This window comes from Solea solea, chromosome 19 (assembly GCF_958295425.1).
Source record: "Solea solea chromosome 19, fSolSol10.1, whole genome shotgun sequence".
Lineage (NCBI taxonomy): Eukaryota > Metazoa > Chordata > Actinopteri > Pleuronectiformes > Soleidae > Solea > Solea solea.
The window spans coordinates 5,970,325-5,993,833 of NC_081152.1; the positions used below are offsets into that span (position 1 = coordinate 5,970,325).

Genomic DNA, 23,509 nt, shown 5'->3' on the forward strand with positions numbered 1-23,509 from the left:
AATCTTAAAACGAGGTCTTGCAACGTGTTTCTTATCTCCCACAAGAACATTTTACAAGACACTGAGACTAGTAATTTACAGCCACAGAGGTAACCCTGGTTAAAATGATCAAGAGGTAAGAAGAGGTCAAAATTTGTCAGTGAAACTGGTCTCTTCCTTTTTGTAAAACAGCCCAAATACGATTTTGTGAAAATCAGACTGTCTGTAGTAATCTTAAAATGTAATTTAAAAACTTTAAGATTTAAAGTCATGACAGTAAAATCATTACTTAATTTCATTCATTATTCTATTTTGTTGTGGTTGTGAATTGACATGTATGTTATGTCTGTACTCAACAGAAAGTCTGTTTATGTCTTAGCTTCTACTGATTATGTCTTAGCTTATACTGACTATCAGATCATCATTAAGTTGCATTTGCTGCAGTTTTTAGATATATACAATCTCCATACAGTAGCACACACCAAATAAGATAGCCCACTAATGTTAATTGTATACACAGTGCAATATAAATGTTCTTCTTTAAGACCTCAAAAGGTCGATATTGAGGGAAATGAATTCAAAGCCCCCTCTGACATTTCTCAGCATGCAGTTCATGCAAAGGTAGTTTGATGGCCTTTTAGTGACTATAGCACAAAAACAAAATTACATAATTAAAAGTTGACTGAGGACATCTATTTGGATTATTGGGACATGGGAAGACCATTTGCACAGAAAAGTGAAATAAATATAAGCTGTTCACTAAGCTGTAATCCAGAATTGCTGTAGCTGTCGTGCTCTTCCCCCACGCTGGCAACAAAAAGGGAACTTTCCCACGTGGAAACGAGAAACTGGGAATGTTGGCCCTGGACTGACGACATCTGTTTTGCCTTGTCAATGAAAAAAAGGACAGAGGTACTGTATCCTGTGTCCAGACAATGGCTCAGTTATGTCTACCTATACTAATTCTGAAAATACTAAAGCATATATTATTCTAGACTATCTCCATCTATCGCCATCATCCAGATGAAGGACTCTTCTGCATTTTTCTCAGTGATTCATGAGAATGATAAAGAGGTGACGAGTCTGGACACATGTCTGATGGGAAGCATTTGTGGCGCAGAGCAGCATGTCAGGACTCTGGTCAGTGGTGGACATTAATCAAGTGCATCTGTTTGCTTTGCTCATCTGTGATACTTCAGTGTTTTTTATTTTCCGTGAAAATTTAAGTCTTATTTTCTAGTATCAGGAACAGCTGGAAATCATCTAAGAAAAAAAAACAATTGGGAATAGTTACTGTGGCCTATAAAACAAAAAGGGAAACTGCAAGACCTCATTAACAGATTGCAAATTTCCACTCTGTTGCACATCGGCTATACCCTTAGGTCCCCGGGGGAATAATAAACCTGCACTTTGTTTCCACAGGTGAGTCTGAACAGGATGCAGATCTCAGACTGAATTTTAAGTATGGACTCTCTCCCCCACTTTAAGATTTTAGAAAGTGATTTTCAGATACAGGATTTAAATATTTTGATATACATTTGCTGATTTCAGCATCTAAAATATGAGGGGTTGCTTTTGTCCTTATCATATATGTTAGTAAACTTTTTGGACTCTTGATCAGACATAATAAGCAATCCATGTCTATATCTCTATATCTCTATATATATATATATATATATATATATCTCTATATATATATATATATATATATATATATATATATATATATATATATATACACACATATATATATATACACACACACACAGTACATGTCCCTTTTGGCACCATTTTATAGACAAAATTATCTCAATCTGAGGAAAATAAAGATTAATTGATAAGGAAAGTAACACTCTTGGTGTTTGGTTCTTCAGCAGTGACTGAAACTGAAAGCATTATGTCAGACTGATGGTTAATAAAGTAATTGGCAAAGACAAATTCAACTCCCTTGAAACATCTGTGATGTCTCCATCATAACCAACACACCTGACTATGGACAGATTTACAATGTGAGAGGTCTAAGCTGCTGCCACAGAACCTGCAGTTACACTATAATAGATATTTATTGTACTGTAATGCTTCACAGAAAAACAGACACTACTGGAAAAAATTATCCACAACAATGCCCTCACTAACCCTCGGTGTCATCACTGTCAGGCCACACAAACACTACCTCTGTTTCTCCACTGACACTGGAATTTGGGCCACTGAAAAAAAAGGCCAAAACATTTTACATAAAATGCAGAGGCGTGTGATTCTGTGATCAACCCCTGGCTCTTTGTGTAGAGGTCACACAGAAGGAATGAACGTAGAATGAGCCCTGAGGGATCTGCAGCTACTAAACCAGCTGTCCAGTTTGTTCAGAGAGACACCATTTCATACAGACGCATCCCAGGACAACCAACACGTACTGCAGCAAAAAAAGAAAAAATATAAATTGTGGCCTCAATATGTGTGGATGACGAGTTCAAGAAATGTGGGTTTGGGACTAATATGTACATCTGAGGAAGTGAGGGATTTTAATCTTCTGCTAAAATGTTCATTTCTGCTGAATGTGGGCTGGAAACGGTGACTCAAACCCATGACACCAAAGATGAAACAGAAGTTAAAACCACTATAAGCAGAATTTTGATTTTGATTTCAATTAAGCAGGGCTAATGGACTAAACGGATGAGGTATTTTCCCCTGCTTGCCCACACTCGCAAATCCACAAGCATCATCCACTTTTCCCATCATTTAATCTCAGTGATGGAAAGATTCCACACAATGAAAACTTGACTGCACTGTTCAAGGTAATGCGATGAATCATCAGGCTGCAAAACCTCACCAGAGAGAGGGATGCTGAAAAAAATGTGTGCACATAGACAGACATACATACACACACACACACACACACACTTAGTCTCCAAAACCATTATTTGTCTCCACACACAGATGTTTTATATACTTTTGGGCAATGATGTACAAAGTGAGAAAATGTGTGAGAATCATTTTGGTACGGTGCTGACTGCTGGCCCATCTACTGAGGTTATCAAATCTGTGGATAACTCTTCCACATGTTCAATCCCACAGTAGTCAGTGTCTGAGAAAGAAGTTGCAGTCTGCACCAGGAATGTGCTTCCAATAAACAATAACTGATGCCAGTGCAAATCTGGTGTTGTAGTTACCTGTGCTAGACAGAAATCGTCCAAATAACAGCACATGATGTATGACTGCTGCTATGTTTTTTTCATTTTTAAATCCATCTTTAAGTGCATTAAAAAGTACTGAAAAAATGCTGTTTGCTGCATGACATTGAACGAAATTAATCTTAGAGACATCCATAAACACATCTTCTTACCTTTACTAGGTGCAGTCTTACTTCCACCCACACACCCCTGCAGGTGAAATGAGGTTTTCCTCTGAAAATGACACAGAGTGACTCTGTTGTGTCACTGCTTTCTCTGTCAGTCTCTCCAGGTAGGTGTCCGCTCTGCCAGTCCTTCCTCAGCAAGCTCCTTATCCTTCCTCAGCATCCACAGCTCAGACTGTGCTTCAGCTCCTTCAATTACGAGGAGAGCAAGAGTGACTCAAGAGCAGAGAGGGAGCAAGACAGTGGCAGTAAAATGTCTTTTAAAGTGTGAGGAGTGTTTAGCTCTGACCCCCATTTGCTTTATACTCCAATCCCTAAATAGCCATCATTCTCCCTCCCTACTCAGTCCTTCCTCCCTCCCTCTACTGCAGCTAATGGATACAGAGCCGAGCTGCTGCCTTTAAATAAGATGCCAGTGTGACTGGGAGTCATGACAGAGTGAGCGGCGCTTGTGGTCATGCCGGAAAATTAGAGGGGGAAAGATGGGAATGAGAAGAAAGTGAAGTCCGACTGCAGACAGCAGACAGACGTTTCCCTCTTCAACTGCATTAATGGTGCAATAATGACTTATTGATTTTCACCAGCACAATTAAGGCTACAAATAAAAACTATAATCTTTATTCAGTTTTCTAAGATTATATATCAGATTTCAGAAAATCCCCTCTCAACCATCCAGTTCCCTTATTTCCATACTTCACACTTATCCTTCAGCTTATAAGGATTTGCAGCTATATCACATTGATGGATGGCTCACATTCAAGTCCAATCACTCTTAACTGGAAGAAATGTGTGACACATTTTCTGATTAAACAAGTGCCCAACTGGTGACATACTGTAAAAAGTGTTAAGTTAAAGAAGATATGTAAGTAAAACGTTAAAAGAAACGATTACTAGATCTGGCACAGACAGTTACATTTCCATACCTTTACCAGATGGAAAGAACAGGACAAACATTAAAATAATAGCAAGCTGCTGTATAGGAATAAGTGATATCAGCTGAACATGAACGTAAAACCACAAGACTATTCAAAGCTCAGCCGGGGAAATGGGCAACACGCCACCATACAGTTACTGTCTCCACAAAGTTAAATTTTAATATGATTAGATGAGGATAAGGCAAGCATCAGCTTTAACCTCTAAAAGTGAGTCTGTTCAGGATTAGTTAAAGATAACGGAAAGTACTAGTTAATCTTGTGAATTACGGGTAGAAGACAACTTAAACTGGGTGAGTTTCTGGAAGTAATGCAGTTCTACTCGGGACCAGTCCATCTACTATTCCTTGCTCATTTTGTGAGGTCTCATTTGAGCAACCGACATCAGAGATTCCAACAACAACATCAAACCTCTGTACCCGAAAGAGTAACAAGACAACTGCATATTTAAACCTGGCAGTGTCAAACAAGAACTACAAGACTGCTTATTTCTGTACAGTGCTGAAGGAAAACCCCATAGCCATTATGAAAGAGACATGACAGAAAACACAAAGGAGGTTTATCTCTTAAGCTTGGGGACATAAATATTTTTTGGTAACACTTTAGATTAGGGAACACATATTCAGTATTAACTAGGTGCTCACTAACATGCATAAACAGCACACTTATTAATAATTATTAACACCTTATTCTATCTCTATTACGATATGAATTAAGATTTTTCCTGATTAAGGTGTTAATACGTGCTTAATTACTAATAAAGGTCTGGTATGGTACTTATATGCATGTTGGTAAGCACCTAGTTGACGGTGAATGTGTGTTCCCTAATCTAAAGTGTTACCTATTTTTTTTATTATTTCTTTAAGGAAAGGGACAATGCATAATAAATATTAAAATGTAAATAGACAAGTCAATTGTAGTACTTTTATAGAAAATATAAAGTACATTGCTGCATAATTGCTTGATTGCACACAGCCCCCTAAAATATTGCACTCTGGTGGAACTGCACATAAAACTATTGCACAAACCCCCTTACACATCAACAAATGTATATCTGGTCACATGTTTGGTTACCCCTTAACCACAGTTTCAGCTGCCTTTTACATGATGCAGGGCTTGAGCACTCTCTCGCCGTCTCATCTAATGCCTGTAGGGACATTTAACGTCAACCCAAACATGGCAGCCCACTGTAGAGCTCCAACTCCTTTAAGTTACGCCAGTATTGGTAATATTTCTGCCAAAGAATTAGGTAATTCAGAAGCTGTTAAATTGTAATATCAGGAAAAAAAGGGCAAACTGCTGTTTCATTAATCCCAGAGTGCCATGTGTGTGACCAATAATCCAAATCCCAATCTATTTATCATAGTTTTAATATTTAATAATATTCTCACATTAAAATGGATTGAGCATCATAGGAAAGTCAACTTAGGACTGTAGCACAATGTTTGTCAGTGTCATTGCAGGATGGCATGCCAAGACCCAAAAATACAAAGACACAGACTGTCTGTAATTTAAAGTCTTGTAATGCAATACAGGAAGCATATGCATGTCTCATGCAGAGTTCAAGTATGTGTAGAAGAGGGTCCACTTACAGGCATGGGGATAAAAGCATAAAACCTGCTACCTAATTCATCAAATCAAGTCTCCTCTTGTGCTTCAGAAGACCCCAGGCATCTAGTCTAAGGGCCCTAAATACTGAGAAAATGTGTGGAATGAAGTAAATAGTTCACACTGTGGCCCCCTTTTTTATTTAAGACTCCACATGTGTTTCCAATGGTCTGCACACTTCAATACAGCCCATGTAGTTAAACCCCTGAACATTTACAAGCTATTGCTACTGACAAAATAACCAAATAGTAATTCATTAAAACAAGTCTATCTGAAGAGAAAGATATCTGCAACTGGACTTGGTTGGGGTTAAATTCCACTTCTCATCCAAAGAGGCTTTTTCAGTTCTGGAACAAAAGTTCAAACAACCACGCAATAGCCCATTTTCACATTTTGTGATCATTAATTAAGAAGCTGCCATCTTTCGTAAGTTCTTTTTAAATTTTAACTCTCTAAATTCACACAAGCAACACTACGAACACAGACACATTGACGATTTATCAATAAAACAAACCGACATACTGGTTGTCAAGGTATTTCAGTCTGGTCCACAGTAATGGATCAACTCACATCTTGTGGACCATGCTGAACACCAAGCTATTATATGACAAAAAAGCATTTTAACTAAATCTAGCATCTGCTGAGATATCCCAGCACCAAATAATGAAAGTGAAATTTATAATAAACACAAGCTCAAAAACAGCAGTAAGACAACAGTACTGGTCAAAGCCTTTATAAATAAAACCTGCTGAGCAGATGCCTCAGTGTGAGGAGACTCAGGCCAGACCAAAACCAATGAGTGTTGAAACAACACAGGTGTTCTTGTGTTGGAGATTAAAGGAGGCGTAACAGACACTTTTGTTCCACTATAAAAGAGTCCAACACATGGCCTGAAAAATAGGACTTTGATTGAACTAAGGGGAGAATAAAATGCAAAGTTAAAATTTAAGATGATTTTAAATTCTCAAACTCAACTTGACTTTTCAACCACACATGCTGAATTTCACTGGTTCAACTTTCTCAGTGTTTAGAGAGTGTGTGATACATTTTAAACATTGATGAATCAAGCAGCTGTGTCTGTGAAAGGATACCCTATTACCCTGATTAATAACTGGATCATATTTGGGGGCTTGAAAAGAAGAAACTCCTGAAAATGTTAAAGGACTGGAAAAAAAAATGCCACTAAACCAAAATTTAATCTTCTGTTCACAGTCTGGTCTTTGTCTAAACATGCGTTGGTAGTTTCTAAAGTGGCATCCCTCCTAGATATTTATGCCAATTCATCCAGTCCCACCCAAACCATGCCGGTATGCTGCTTGGTCCAGTCCTCTATGATCTTAAGCTGAACCTGGCACAGAATAAAACATCTCCTATCCGAAATTTTACCAGACTTATAATCATGGAACTTTATGGGTCATGGCTAATTTAGGTTCAACTCACCATGAGGTAATTGTAACAAGTTTTCTTTTCCAAATATGAAAAGCATGAGCAACATTTTTTTTTTTAATATCACCATTTCATCTCCTTAAATGCACAATTTTACCACCTTATAAGTACAAAACATGGGATGCTATGTAACAATCTGGAAAATATGTCAATTGTAATAAGACTGACTTTGATTTTAAATGTAACCACACCACGAATGAAATAATTTACTTCATTTTTACATCTGGTACAAACTATGTCAAAATGTGGCTACTTACAATGTTTAATTATGCAGGTAGTACATTTTGTATATACAATTACTGTGCAGTAGAGTGTGGAGGTGCCTTTAAAGTAGGATGTATTCTGTAGGTACTGTTTAATCTTTTCTAGTTAAAGAGGACAAAACTGAGGAGAAGAAACAACAGGGAACAGTCTGACTAAAAATACAGTTATAGTGTTTTTATATTTTGATGCTACTGCACCTCTTGGTGTAGTGCCTGTAAAATTAAAGCATTTAACCCACCTTGAAGTTCTAGGTGGTCTCTGTCACTAGTCTCCATGCATGGTTTAGATTTAGATGTACAACTGTGTCATGTTCTTTCTACTCCTTAATTGCAGATCCCACTGCATTCAAAACAGACTTTTTGGTGACTTAGAAAATGTCTTGTAAACATCACTGAACTGGAGGTTCTCAATCATCTTTTCTTCAAGTTGCTTAGTGTTCCTTGGTATTCATGGTGCAAGTTTGGAGGCACATGCTTTCCCCCCAAAGAGTGCTTTAATATGGACGCAAATTTGACACGTCACATTTACTTAAATATTTAATAAAATGTATCCTACTAAGGAGGACACAAAGTGAAAAGTTCCCACAAGACAACTTTGAACCTAACAGCTTTCCAAAATATAAATGTATACACTAAAATTATTTAAATAACATGAAAAAAAGAGTACTCACGAGAGAAATCATGTTTGTTGGAACTGCAGAAACAAGTACACAGTGGAGGCGTCATCTGAAATGCTTTTCATTCACTTTGAATGGTTGTGCAATGTTAAACTTTTCATGCGACAGTGCGTCAATCAAATCACATTTAACCATTTATGTGTAGTGTACACATGTCAGAAAGCTCTTGATGAGTCACTCATTGATGTAAAAACATAATTGAGGGCAGCAGTGCCTCACTATCAAGCTTGGTAGTTGATGAACTCCAATCCATCAAAATATGTCAACAATGTGTTTTGTAGGTTTTTGCAAATCTGAAGATCAGTCAAGTCAATTCCTAGACAAACCAAAAATAACACAGCCATTAGGTCATAGTCTATGACGGCATCGTATCAAATCTGATCTCTACACAAGGACTGTGAGGTTTTTCTGGTGGAGTCATTGGATTTATTATCAACCAACTGTCAAAGTCATAAACACAGCAACATGAAGAGGCAACTTCCCACATGATCTCATTGGTTAATAACCCGCTGCAATTTTAACAAAAGACATGACAAACTATATCTGCCAGCAATCTGATTACAATATGTCAAATGATGACAAAACTTGCCACTGCACAACTACATGACTTTACTGCAGGATATTTACTCTCGAGTGACATTAGCAGTGAGAAAGAGTAGCTGTGTTTTAAGAAACCAAAAGCAGTGAGTCGAATGACGGAAACTGAAAAAACAACAAAGATGGAAATCCCTGCAACCTCGTGTGGAGACACCCAGCTGCAGGCCATGTGCAGACACAGAGCAGACCAGAGATGTCAAGATGCTCACACAAACATGAACTAATATGGCTCTGAATGCATCACAAATCTATGTGGTCACTCCTGAGGTTTGCCAGCACAGCTGCAGCTGAGAGCTTCTGATTGCATTGACTACAGAGAACAACTTCAACCACAACTGTAGGCTACAAACGGCGTGGAGATCTCTTCGCTTTGTGGTTTCCCTGCTGTAGCTTATTGGAGATTACAGGATGCTAGGGCATTAGTATAAGAATAACACGAACACTGGTGAACGATCTGTGCTGAATGTGACCATTTTGTTATCCACTGTGTTTGGCTGCAATGAATTAGAAATTTGTCTACAACAGGACAAGAAATCCATAATGAGATCAGCGATCAGCCATTAATCACTGTAGGTGTGAGGAACACTGACATTTTTCCTTTATAAGTCAGGTATATACCTCTGTAAATCTTATACATTTTATGAAAAGATTATGTAAGAAATTAATGATTTTGTCAAACTATAATTTTCACTGGAGTAAGAGACTACAGCTATGATGTTTTTGGGTACAGTGGTGCTCATCATTTAACACAATGGTTCCCAAACTAGGGGGCACAACAAATGAGGCATGATGCACCACTTGCAAACCATGAATGTGTTTTTAAAAGGAGGTTTTTTGTTTTTTTTATTCTGCCTCCGCAGAATTCAGCGAAATAATTAAATTGTCAAGGGTAATTAAAAGCATGATCAAAGAGGCTCATATATTCAATCAATCGGTCACATCTGCCTGTGCTCTCTCTCGCTTTCCCTACCAGTGCGCACATATACAAACAAACAGTTTGTAAAATCAGACTGGGTAAAAACACATTATTTGTTCTTTGTGAACAGAAACGATGCACATTAAAAACAAGCTCTGTTTTCCAATCCAACTTTATTTGTGAAGCACTGTAAAACAGCCACAGTGGACCAAAGTGCTGTACAGAATAATAAATAAAAGACTAAATGAGGCAAAAAGGCACATCTAGCATGTGCCAACAACTCAAGTCAATTAAAAGACGTAAAAATGTGGATAAAAGTAAAAAGCCAAACAATAAACCACAATAAAAACAGATCAAATCAAATAAAAACTAAATAAAGCGTCAAATACCAATGAGAGAGGAGAAGAGATGACTTTTAAGAAGAGATTTAAAAACAGACAAGGAAGACGATTGTTTAATGTGCAACGTGGGGTCAAATGTCTTGCCCTAGGACACATCAGCATGTAGACTAGCAGGGCCAGGAATCAAACCCACAACCTTCAAGTTGAAAGGGCAACTGTTTGGTACCTTCAACATCCATTCAATAGTTGATAAAAAAGAAATATAATTCAGTCTTAAACAAATTAAAAACTGTCTGCCCGAGGCCCACACTGCAATTGTCGCTGATAACTGTAACATTAGATAAGGCCGAAATATTCAAAGTAATTTGAATACTTCAAAAACACTGCCCCACCATTAAAATCACATGGGAAAGTTAGCCTGCAGCGGCAGCCAACAGTCCAATTTAGTCTTCATTATTCCAAAACAAACTTGGTGCTTCGTTTTCACCGTCTAATGTTAATTTGCCAAGTTAATTGTCTTGCTGAGCTTGGAGAGAAATTATGAATATTAATTAAAACAGACAAAGAAATGAAAAGCAAGCACTGACTGCATTATAAGTGTCTTTTGTCAGTGTCTCATGCTCCAGTAAACTCAATCTTGTTGTGAAGGTGTTCAAACCTTATCAACCACACTCTTTTTTGGAAAACCACCAGTAGCATCAAATTCATAGCTTCTCTTTGGTGTATTTGTCTGACACTGAAACTATTTCAAATGCAAAGTACTATTGTCACAAAAGCACTGAAGTTTGCCAAATAGAGGACACAGAGGAAAAGCATTTCCTCTAAACAAATCTTCTGACGCTTTCAGAACAAGCAATTCACATAGTGCTGAAATGCATCGAGTCCCAGACGACAAAAACCCTGCCAGACTGAAGCCGCAAATGTGTCAACACAGATATCACGTTGAACAATTATGCCAAGGCCTTTGTTAGTGTTTACATCACTGCCTGTGACTGAAATCGTCTGTTGGGTGTTGATGACATTCATACAAACTTCAGTCTTTCAAAGTCTCTGTGTTCTGTGTGGAATATTTCTATGGGGCTTCATAATTTTAAATAAACAGTCTGAGGGTCATTTAACCATCTGATTATAGCTTCAATTACCCTTTTTGATGGTGACCCCTTAAAAAGCAAAGGAGTGTAATCAGCCTAATGTTGTGGTTTGAAACATGTCATTTTGTATCCTTCAAAAAGGGGCTTAGATAAGTAAGAAAAGTGTTTCTCCCAGGCTGAGCTGTGCTGCAGCACGGCCTCAGTTTCCAGGCTTGTCTCATTCCATCCCGCTGACATTTCCCCACTGTGGGAGATGGCTGGTCTTCACAGAGGCTACTCAGTCTGGCCTTGGTTAACAGTTACTCAGCATATTTATGCACACAGAGGCAGGAACTGAGCGGCCTACACTTGGATAGTGACATATGGAAAATGTGTGGGAGCCTGACGTAATTGTTAACACTGCAGTGATGTCTTTCATTGCGAGGTCTTCAGTTTTTCATGCATTGAAGAGAAATTCAAAGAGATCTCTCTGGTAAATCAATAAAGACATGTTTAATGGCTTATAAGGCCATTTTCTGTCATTCGTTCTAATGGGGAAATAAAGACTATAGCTAATGCAACAATCAAGCATAAATTACTCATTTATGCTTGAACAAGTTTTGACTTAATCCTATTTAAAAGGTCCAGTGTGTAAGAATTCAGTAAGACTACTTAGTGACACAAATGGAGGACTCCTTTGCTTAGGAACCATTCTTTTTTTTGTGTAGTAAGCTTTTGCATGCGTGTTTGGGCTGCTATAGAACCATGGCGATACAGGCTCTTGCCATAAGTACATCTAAAAGGCTTATTCTTAGGCTATGAAAAACAAAAATGTGTTACTTTCAACTGACTATAGACATATTAAAATATATTTATAGGCATTATATTCAATTTCTGCCAATACACCCTCCTAAATGTTACACACTGGACCTTTAAAAAAAAATGCTATCAATGTTAACATGCTTTGGTTGGACACTATGGCAATACTGACGGACAACAACTGCAAACAACTTGCACCACAATGAACTGGAAGCAGACGGGGCTGAATTATGTTCTTTAGAGCACTTTGTTGCCGACTGGTGTGCAGATGAGCCAACCAGTTATCTGTAACTGTCAACACTGACTCTGTTGCATGGAGGAGGGTGTGAAAAACATGGCCAGCCTAAAAGGAATACATCAGGTAAAGACAGTATGTTTCAGACTGGCTGTCAGGGCTACACTGAGACCACACAGGAAACAATTTGTGTTGACAGGAAGGACAAAGATGGCTGCAACTGATCATTATCCATTTAAGATAATTCTATGTCTTCTAAAAGCAGGATGATGCATAAATGAAATGTTTTGTCAGATATGAAAAATTTAATTTGGCTCATCTTGTGTGACTAACAATAGAAACCAAACCTGTATACAACATGACAAATATTGCATTACCACATCGATCCGACATACACACTTTGGTGTGCTGTACAAACACTTACCCTTTTAACTCACAGGAGTCACTGGCAAAGAACAATGTTACGAACTTAATGGTAAAAGAATGTAAAGCATGTATGACTGCATTGTATGTGTAGCCACACTAGTAGAATCAATATTTGCTCCATGTTATGAAAATAATCCATAAAGAATGAGTATTGGGTTGTTTTTTCATGAAGGGTTCATGTCAGTCTGAACACAACTGGCAATCTCTTATCTGGAACATACATCTTTCTGAGAAATTAATATATTTTAAAATGAATAGTTTTATGACGAGAACATATATGAAAAGTGGGAATTTAATCATTCTATTTAGGAAACAGAGGCAGGAAGTCAAAGTGTTGAAGGCATATATGCTGTCTGACTTCTGAGGGAGCATACACTGCAAGGACGGAAAACATTCTGCAACATCTATTAAAAAGTACAACAACAAAACCATCCAACCAACCATTTTCCTGATGACCAACATCTTCACTTCAGCAGATTCAGGATATTATAAAACTGAAGGCATCACCAATTCAGGCTGTTTCGCTGCTGCTGCAGCAGTTGTTTAATACGGATAAATGTGTGTAGCCACATATTAGTTTGGAGTAAAATGGAAGAGGTGCTCTTTATTTACCAGTTGCCATGGCAGTCTCAGATCTCCACTGGCGATGGATTTTTTTTTTTATTGCATGTGCTCAACTCAGTTTTTGAAGCAAATTCACATAATCTCTTCTCACACAGAGTCTCTATACACAGAATATCTGCTGTAGTAAAAGACAAGAAAAAGCTGAAGTCTGAACTTGAAGTCAAAGCCACAAACACATGAACGGCCAAAGAACATTTTTTGGTCCTGATTCTGTTTGTGTAAAATGTGGCAGGAAACATAAACACACAAGGTGCAACCAAATATTTACTAGATGATGTCATGCGATTTAAAAAAAAAGAGAAAAGGAAAACTAGGTGCCAATCAGCAGAGGGTATTTTCCTACAAATCTGCCCCAGCTGGTCGGAAAGATGTAAACCAGTTCCACATGTCATATTTTCACCAAGGTTTGAATCTGAAAACATATTCAGCTCATAGTGCCTTCACATATGTACCTATCCAACTCTATACTGGAACACTGGACAAAAGACAACATTTCACTCTTCTTGTTCATAAAGATCTCCACAAACCTCCACAAACATTCTGTTTGCCAAATACCAAACTGAGACAGATATCAGCAGACTGTCAACTGCTGAGATAAATATAAGTTAAGATGAAGATGGCTCTACTATCAGTGGGATAATAACAGGTCAGCTCAAACACTGGTGTAAGAGTTTAAAAAGGAGCAGCTGCTTTGTGCTCCAAACATAACAAATGCTGCACACAGCTGGGAAGACAAGAGCAGTGATGTCATGCTTTTCAAGCTACTGGAAAACTTTGTGTGGGTCATACATTATTTTTAGTTAAACATCACAGAGTGACCATTAATAGGATTAATTACTATGAAAAGCAAAACTTTAAATCTTAAAAAGGTCCAGTATTTAAGAGGTAGTAGCATCCACCCCTCCTATTCACATGCAAATCAGGGAAGCTACGGTGGCCATCACAGACCATGAAATACATAATTATTTTTCAATATGTAATGGGAAACACACATTGTGGCTATTTTTTCTGCTTGGGTTTCTGCAGAAGCATGGCTGTGAGATGGCACCCTCTGTAAAGACAGGCTCTTACCTAAAGTGCATATATAAACCCTATTTTAAAAGAAACATAAAATTGTGCGTGTAGTACATTTCAATTTTGCCAATAAAAAAGCCTCCCAAATGTTACACACTGGACTATCAGAAGGGTAAGTTAACATTTCTTCAAGTATATCAGAACATACTTTTCCATAGGCCCAATCGTCATCAGAGCAAAAGGGCATTCGCCATAAAAATCACATGAAATCGTGCATCGTTTCATGGATGCACAGTGAACATGCTATGATTTGTGGCAAGCTCCAAACCACTCAGTCATCCTGCAGGAATTGAGTGACACTCTTCCATATGAAATCAGGTATTTAGTGGTTTGAGGTCTCACAGAAGAGATCTGCACATCAGATGTGTGTGCAGAAACAGAACGGCTAGAGACGACCTTTAGAGGAACTTTACTTGCAGCCCAAGAAGCAAGGAATCCTAATCCTTCAAAACTGTCAGTATCATGAGATGTGGTCTTATTCTACAAACCGTACACTCAACATGTGTAGTTCTCTGTTTGATAAACCTGCTGGCATACTCATCTCGTCTGCTTCACTCATGTTTAACATTAGTCAACCCAAAACCCTAGTTCAGTCTGTCCATAGTTAAATAAGGTCAATTTTTTTTATTAAAAGAGGCTGCACCAGCTGGTAAATATGAAGACTTGGGTTTAAGCTTTTGATGAAGATCATGAAAACCACAAACAGTCAACCAAAACAATCTGCTGTTACCGTGACAACGGCCCTGCTGACTTCAGTCTGTGTGAGGTACAACCTTTCCGTAAATGCTACTCAAATGATCTACACTCTTGACTCAATCTGACCACATAGTTCATTCTGCACTCAATTTAAAGTTTAGATCACAGGCCATAAATCCCTGTCAAATTAATTCGGACACACCGATACAAAGTTACATGATCAATAAAGTTATTAGTAAAGATGTAGAACAGATCTTCCTGTAATGACAACTGCTCAAAGCACTTTATGCTTCAGTTTAGTCCACAACACTACAGCCCTGGTGCTAGTCCAGAGATCTGATCCCTACAGTCTGCACTATCACACACTTTGAGTGTTGTATTTAGAATCAGTTTTTCAGTTTTTGTTTGCAGAAAACTGTCTCCAAGAGAAGATAACTGCTGTCTCTAAAACCATGGTGAGGAAAACATAAACATCTCAAACAGTGAAAGAGACAGGGGGAAGCTCAGTGACGCAGGGGAACCTGAACAGGGGGATGTCGTCGGCCTAAAACAGATGTGCTGACAAATAAGCCAGCTGCTGTTCTTAGCAAAGATGACATTACAGCTGTGAGTGAAAAGGGGCAAATGTGTTAAGTGATGTAAAATATTATCTTAACTCTCCTTTTCTAATCAAACTCTCTTAATAAAGAGTCACAATGGATTTGGAAAATTGTGCACAGTTCAAAGCAAAATAGACAACTAATATGATCTTCTAAAGACAGTTTCAATGCCTCCTGTTCCATGATGTCATAAAAACAGCACCCGTTTCAGAGTGAACGCATTCTAGCATTTACATTGCTTGAATTCATTCATTTTAGAAGGGCTTTAAGTGTGAAATATTTACAGGACTAATGGAGGCACTTTTTATCCTGAAGAGTCCTGGAATGTAGTTTCATACATAAAAAAAATTAAGAGATGCAGTAGATCAGCAAAGCCGTCATCACACTCTGCACACACAATAGTGTGGCACCGGCCTGAGACCAAGAATAACAGTAAATAATGAGAATTGTATTCACCTGGAACATCGGAGCAGCAGATGCAATCAAGTTCTACTGTAGAAGTTTCCATCAATGAGGTGACAACAGATGAGCATCGTCTAGGTCCAAGAGCTCCAAACCTGATGAAATAAAACAGCAGGAGACGTTTCATCCAACTGTAGTGTCATCATCCATTCGTCTGATTCCTTAAAATAAATAAATAAAACATTAAAGTAAATGACGACTTTATCTTAAATGGAACACATTTGTAATGCTGACGTTCTCAGTGGCCAACAGACGTTGATATGTGCACAGGTCATCTGCTCCATGCAGGAAGTCTGCAAAATAATGGAGCCAAAATCAATACTGGTAATAAGCCATCAAGTGATCAAAAGAGGTCAGACAGAGGCAGATTAGAGCTGGCGTGCTCGCCTGACCACCGCTCGTCTGAAGGGCGTTTTACTAACAATGAGCTCCACTTTTATTGGATCCTCTTTTATGGTCTTTTGTCTCTAATAGTTTACTGAAAGACTATTAAATACAACCTTAGTGCTTTGCATAATGTTGAATACACATGTAAATTCCCATCATTCTTCAATGCTAGATTGTTGGGGTTTTTTTACTGGTAGAAAATTGTATTATCTGTACAAGAGATTTGAATCTGATGTTACTGATATGCTGCATGAACCTGTGCATGTTTCAAATAAAGGTCATGCTTTTTTAAAGATATTTTATCATAGACATAAGCAGATTTACTATGTTATGTTACTATGGTGCGACCATTAGTTTCTCATTGTGAGAACTAATGACCAAACCATTTCTTGTTGAAGCAATGAAACATTTTGTTGGTATTAAGTAGTTTATGCTACAAATGTAAAGTTTACATTCCAGATGAAAATATTACCAAGTTCAATCTAACAAATCAATGGACAAAAACAATTTAAAGCATCACTCATAACATTCTACATGTCAGCCATTACATTATTTTAGCCTATGGTGTTGTTTTCACCACTGTCTGAATATTACAAGTTATGAAAATATATACATTTAACAGGTTCCATTAAATTCCACATTTTCACTGTGATTTTACTGATTTTGAGTTTGTTTATATAAAGGCTAAAGAGTCTTTTCCATCGTTGCCCCTTTTCCCAAGTGTGTACAAAACTATTAACCTTTAAAACCAACCTTTCCATAACTGCTTTTCATGTACAGTATGATCTCTAAGTGTCAAATGCATAACTATAAATATTTTGTGTTCACATAAAGAAGTGGAAAAAGAACACTATAAATTTATCTATGCCATAAATTTGGTGTATATTTGCCCTTTACTCGTTCTTGGTTTAACATCTTCAACACTCCAACACATTAATGTAGATTAAATTCTAATTAGGACTCTAGAGTCTTAAGACATTTATTTTATGCCTGCAAAAAAAAAACCTCAATAAACACCAGTTGGCATTTGAGTTGCTTTGGGAAATCCTTGAAGCATGCGTGCTAGTGCTGACACTTACGTAATTTCCAGGACAAAAGACATTCCCCCCTTCACTGAAAGTGTTGGATGTTATTCTACCTCAGGGCAATGTCTGGAGACAGAGGCTTGATGAGTAAATCAGGACTTTTTCAACAGTTTCCCTCTCTCGTGAAATCTGAGGATGTTAAATGTTTCCTCAGAGTAGATCTCATTTCCCTATAAGGAAATCTTGGCAAATTTTCAACCATATTTCCATGCATTAGTCATGAGAGTTACAGTGCAATGCTCTCCATGCATCACAATGATCCCTTTATCACATCAGTGAGACAGTGAGTGGTAAAGACTGGCCAAACAGCTCAGTAAGCATATTCTGGAATCACATCACATCTCAAATCAAAATCCTTTATACTCTTTATTAATATTCCCTTACTAAATATTAATGTGTTTAGCCAACAAGTCAAAGTTTCTTTACAATTAAATAAGTTGCTAAAGACATTCTGCTGATTAAACTTGACTTTACATTTACATCTATTTTACCACAAACTCTAAATATTGGAATAAGTTGAGTGTAATGAGATCTCACTAGTGAAACTCAAACACCATAACTAGCTGATCACTTTTCTTGTTAAACTACAGACAAATTCACTGGCATTTCTCGAGATGTCAACAAAAACACTACAATTTCAGTAGAGTAAGTGAAATGAAATGAAATATCTACATCTGATTGAATCGAGAGTTGATGTTTTTAATGAAAGAGCAGTCATCTTCAACTATAAATAAGACGTTTACCCAGACGTTTGCAAAACATTTCTTAGCTGTGGGGCCTAATGTAAAGGTATTTTGCTGTCCAGGAAAACACCACATCCCTAGTGACAAAAACATATATTATTTTAAGCTATATTATATACAGTATGTGATGTGCTTGTTTTTAAAAACAGACGCCTGTGTTGTTCCATGAGCATTATGTTTCTTGTGCAGTTTACAAAGAAAACAGGTTCACATGGAGCACAATGCTGCTGCTGCCAAGTACTTCTTCCCCTTTGAGAATAAAATCATGGAAAAGCCCAGACGGGTTGTGTTTTGTTACTTGAGTGATGTCCTGTTTAGCATAGATCCTGGGAACAACTGCCCACTGTATTTAATGTGCCGAATATATTCAAGTTTTATTGCTTTATACCATTCAGATTTATAGATACAATCTGGAAAGCTAGTTTTCACCTATTTAAAAGTAATCAAGATCAAAATCTCTTGTCATTCAATGTCTCATTGTGGACTTCGACCAAAACCCCCTACAGCCTGGTGCTTTTATTTTCTGGACTGCGTTAAATATTTGGTTTCCAGGGGAACTAGTGACCGAGCACCAGTTCAGATGTTTTTTGAAAAACTGGATAACTGAAGTCCTCTTAATAATCTGCATTACCCTGCACTTTTCAACAGTGCTGCATGCTCTAAATGTGACTCAGATTTAATATTGTGCCAGATGATGCTGAGCTCTCGACACTGCTCAAATAAATTATCCAAGCTGAGCACCACCAGGAGCAGTTTAATATTTCTCACATTCTGGATATAACTGCTTATGTGTACTTTGGCACAAATTAACAACTTAAATTTATAACTTTCGATGTGACACCAGACCGTTACTTTCAAAAAAATAGACCCGGTCAGAAAAAAAGCAAAAGCCTGGAGCTTACGGAAAAGGAAACCAAAGTCAACATCAGCTTGGTCATGAAAACATGAAATCACCAAAACGGGAAGCTGAGATGAATTCTGTAATCCATTCACACAAACGGCAGAACCAGAATAACAGCCAAAATAGCAGTTACCCCTTTTTACTGAATCATGATCAACCAAACATTGAATCTTGACATCAAGAATCAGAATCTATCTTTAAGACATTACCATCCTACATCCATATACACAGTATCTCTTCTTGACTACATGTCTGTTGACAGACAATCTCATTACCGGTGTTCTGGATGAAAAAGCTCAAACTATAAAAATTCTGATGTTTTCTCCAGGAGTCTTTCCAAAACATACAAGGCCACATGAGGCCCTGGAAGACCTCAGGAAGTTGTCGAGCAAAGCTGCTTGATCCAAGAACACCAATAAAACACACGTCGCTAACGGACAACTTGCTTACTTCAGTTTGAGGGAACTTAAATCATTTAAGTGTCACCAATAAAGATTTCTTTGGGTATCATTACAGTGGAGTTATTATAGAGTGCTGAAATGATATCACCCAGAACATTTAAAATCATTCATATTGCATGAGCTCTAACATTATCTTCGTTTAATGCTACCATTATGATTCCCATGCAGTAACTTCTCAGTGTTGTTATCTTTGTAATTTGCTAAAAAAAACCACATAAATGCTGAATATTTTATATACATGTAATTTTTGTAATGCATTTTTTCTGATTAAATATAAAACTGTATTTAGATTTCTCTATTGTTTGTAGATAGTGTAAAATGTAACTCAAAGTATGTTTACATCTGGTTCATGTCAAAAGATTTAGCAACATGAAGAGACAACCTTTACGTGTTACATATAAGTATTGATGTCAGCATCAGTTGATATTAGCCAAGCTGAACAAAATGTCAGGCTAAATTAAAGAACTAACATTAATTCAGTCTTGTGTTTTTGTCACAAACTAACCAATGGAAATACATATACAATATACTCTATTAAGCACTCCATGATTTTATTCAGAGCTATATACTTTTGAATTAATGGAGAACATTTGCCTTCTATATTCAGAATCGTTTAATGTTCTTAAACGATTCCAATACAATATACTTGCTTTTCCATCCTTAATGTTTTACAAGTTAAGCGCATGTAATATTTGTGTCTGATGTTCTGTTCCATCTGAATTCCATGTGGGAAAAAACCCCCATCAAACCCAAATAGGACACAAAAGAATCTATAAAAGTGATCAAATGACACTCAGGTTTGGAGACAGTTCATTATGTGAGCATAAAGAGAAATATCCCATTAAATTGTGGTAAATATCTGGAGGCAGGCTTACTAAAGATGACAATATAATTTACAGAGAGAAAGCATTTATTGAATGAGCTCTTTGCTTTCCAGGTGGAGGATAAATCAGCTGCAGATGACTAACTGGCCATGAAAATGCTACGCTTTCAAGAGCAGCGCCACGGATCTCAGCAGGGACCTTTATTTTATTCATAAGTAGTTATTTGATTAACAGGATATTTTTGATATCGTGTAGAAAACGTGCGATTAATTATACATTTCACCAAGACTCAGATGTTTAATAAGAAATCCAAGATATATATATTTATATACATATATATCCACCACTGATGGTTCTCTGAGTGCAATCAGAGTGTTCAAAAGACATTTGTCTGCATCCTGTCTTTTTAATTATATATTGACAAGACCTCAGGGAGTGACCTAAATTAGCCCGCCAAAGTGGGACATGCACAAGAACACACGCAGCACAAATAATACAAAACATCAGCTACACTTAACTTCACTGGGGCCCTTCAGTTTAAGAATGTTTTGGGTATTTTATAATCAGCACAACACAATGATGGGTGAGAGTAAATGTTGTGTCAGTCAGAGTTGTGTCATTTACATACATACCAATTTTGAAGAGACTTGGAGTACACACTAACCGACTGGTTTCAGTAAATCTTTTCATGACGACTAAAAGACTAGCGATCATACATTTAACGACTGAGTCTAACGAGGGATCACAGACTATATGATTTGTCAAATAAACTGAAGCCAAATGAATGCAGCAAGCTCTCACAACAGCAACCATTTTAAAAGGCTAAACAAACATCACCATCGTTGTTTAGATATTCCCGCTACTTCCTGTCGTCTTCTGACACTATTTCCTGTGTCCCACCTACTCTTTTTTTCTTTTTCATTGGCTGTTGGCAACATGTATTTGCAGTTGAGTCAGTTATCAGTACACACTACCCAGGTTGGGTCGGGTCCATTACCCTCACAGACTTGCCGATTCAAGTCTTTACCCCTCACACGCTTACAAATTTCTCTGCCAACTGTCCCCAACTAGTGCTGTCTGGTGCAGACTCTGCCCAACCGTGAAACGTTGGTGAATCAGACAAAAAATCTTGTAGGTCCACAGTTTAAGTGATTATCTCCAACAGTGAGAGACTGAGAAGACATTGACAGGAGGAAGTGAGGGGGAATTCTGATTTTACCTACTTATGTCACTCAGTGATGGACAGCGGCAGAGTGGATTCACTTTACTCTTCAGTATAAATCCGGTCTTCAGTGCTGGTCTGTTGAAAAATGCAGTGTGTAAATATTCTGGGATGAAAGTGATTGAAAGTTTATACATGTGGAGCATCTTGACTCAATATCTCAACAACATTTGAGACATTATTAGTCAGTCAAGTAGGTTTGGGTTTGTTGTTGAGTGAAAATTGTAGATGCACAAGTTCGGTCTCTGTAATGGCTTTGATACAGCCAGAAAAGCTGGAAAACTTTACTCTCCATGTCCATTTTCTCCCCTGTGGTCTTCTCACAGTCACAAGTTCACAATTAACACTTGTGACAACTGCACTAGAATTCCTGGATGCTTTCACTTAGACCTATAAAACTGTAGGCACCCTAATGAAGAACATGTGTGTTGTGTGAAAAGCCTTTAAACTCTTGGACTTCATTCCTGCATCCAACTAAAGGTTTTTATCTACAAGGCCACATTAGTTTTTATTTAGTTTTGACTTTTTGTTTTTAAAATTAGTTAGTTTTAATTCGTTTTTAGAGCGGGTTTGCTAGTTTTTATTTTTTGTAAATGCTTACTTTTAGTGTTAGTTTTTTGTATATTTACCAGGTGCAAGATTTAACAAGGTCATAATAAGTATTGTGTCATAGAAACCCAGCAAAAGATGCATTTTAAACATGTATTAGGTCAGATGAACAACCATCCCTGAATCAAATAGAACAAGAAGTATATTGTTGTTTGATGCAGTTACTGTGCCAGGTATAAATCAAATAGCCAACAGACTAAAGACACACTTGAAAATAACATAAATAATAATATATGACCCTCATGAGACACATCACATTGCTTGTGAGTCATGAGTCTCAGGGAGCTCTGAGGAAAAACATGAGCAACATTTTAAAAAGCCACTAAACCCCTAGACGAAAGGTTTGATTCACTTAGTTGAACCAGCTCAACCCACATAACTACAAAACAAATGTTGTGTTTTGCATAGCCTCATTTTCACATGTAAACAAATTGAAAACATTTAATTATGAATGAAAATGTTGTCTCAAATACAAAAACTAAGCGTTACAATTACAGTTAGTTTTTTAAGTGAACACACAATTCAGTTTCAATTAGTTATTGTTTTTTTCAAAACTCTAGTTTTTATTTCTGTTAACGAAAAACGTTTTTTTCAATTTTAGTTTTTATTTCATTAGTTTTCGTTAATGATAATAACCTTGGTTATCACTTATTTTGGGAACTTTAATGTTGCTTTTTATAGCCAGAACGGGAGACACAGTATCAGTGAATTGTAAACATTGCTTGACTTTTACACAGACACAAATGGTTCAGCAGCCAAGGCTTTTTTCATGGGCTTAATCATGCTGGTAAACTTTAGCCACAGCTCATTTGGCTAAAGCTCTGCCAGCAATAAAACATCATCTAGGACATGCAAACGGAAAGTGTGGCTGCTGTAAAAAACAAACACAATCACCTTGTTGTCAAACTTGGCATTGTTTACAACCTGAACTCATTTGATTTTATGCAAAATAATGGCTTTTGTGTGATTTCAATAGACACATTCATATCCAGTTTATCCAATTATGAATTTCTGTTTACAATTTACTGCAGTGCTTCCTAGATCAAACCGTCTGTGCTTTTAAAGCCTAGGTCTTTATTACTTTCAGAAGACTAAATAAACAGAGGAACCGCAGGTGTTCTTTCTCATTCACTTTGACTTACTGCTAGCAAACAGCAGAGA

At 37.3% G+C, this 23,509-nt stretch overlaps 1 protein-coding gene across 1 annotated transcript in view; it reads right to left on the minus strand.

Moving 5' to 3' along the window:
- tnca (tenascin Ca) overlaps positions 1–22,236 on the minus strand; it is a 49,721-nt gene extending 27,485 nt beyond the window's left edge. The window contains exons 1-3 of the mRNA XM_058616834.1: positions 21,741–22,236; positions 16,111–16,211; positions 3,320–3,520 (exon numbers count right to left, since the gene is read on the minus strand). The gene's annotated coding sequence lies outside the window, so the exon portion shown is untranslated. The remainder of the gene's footprint in view (positions 1–3,319; positions 3,521–16,110; positions 16,212–21,740) is intronic.
- Positions 22,237–23,509: the final 1,273 nt, after the last annotated feature.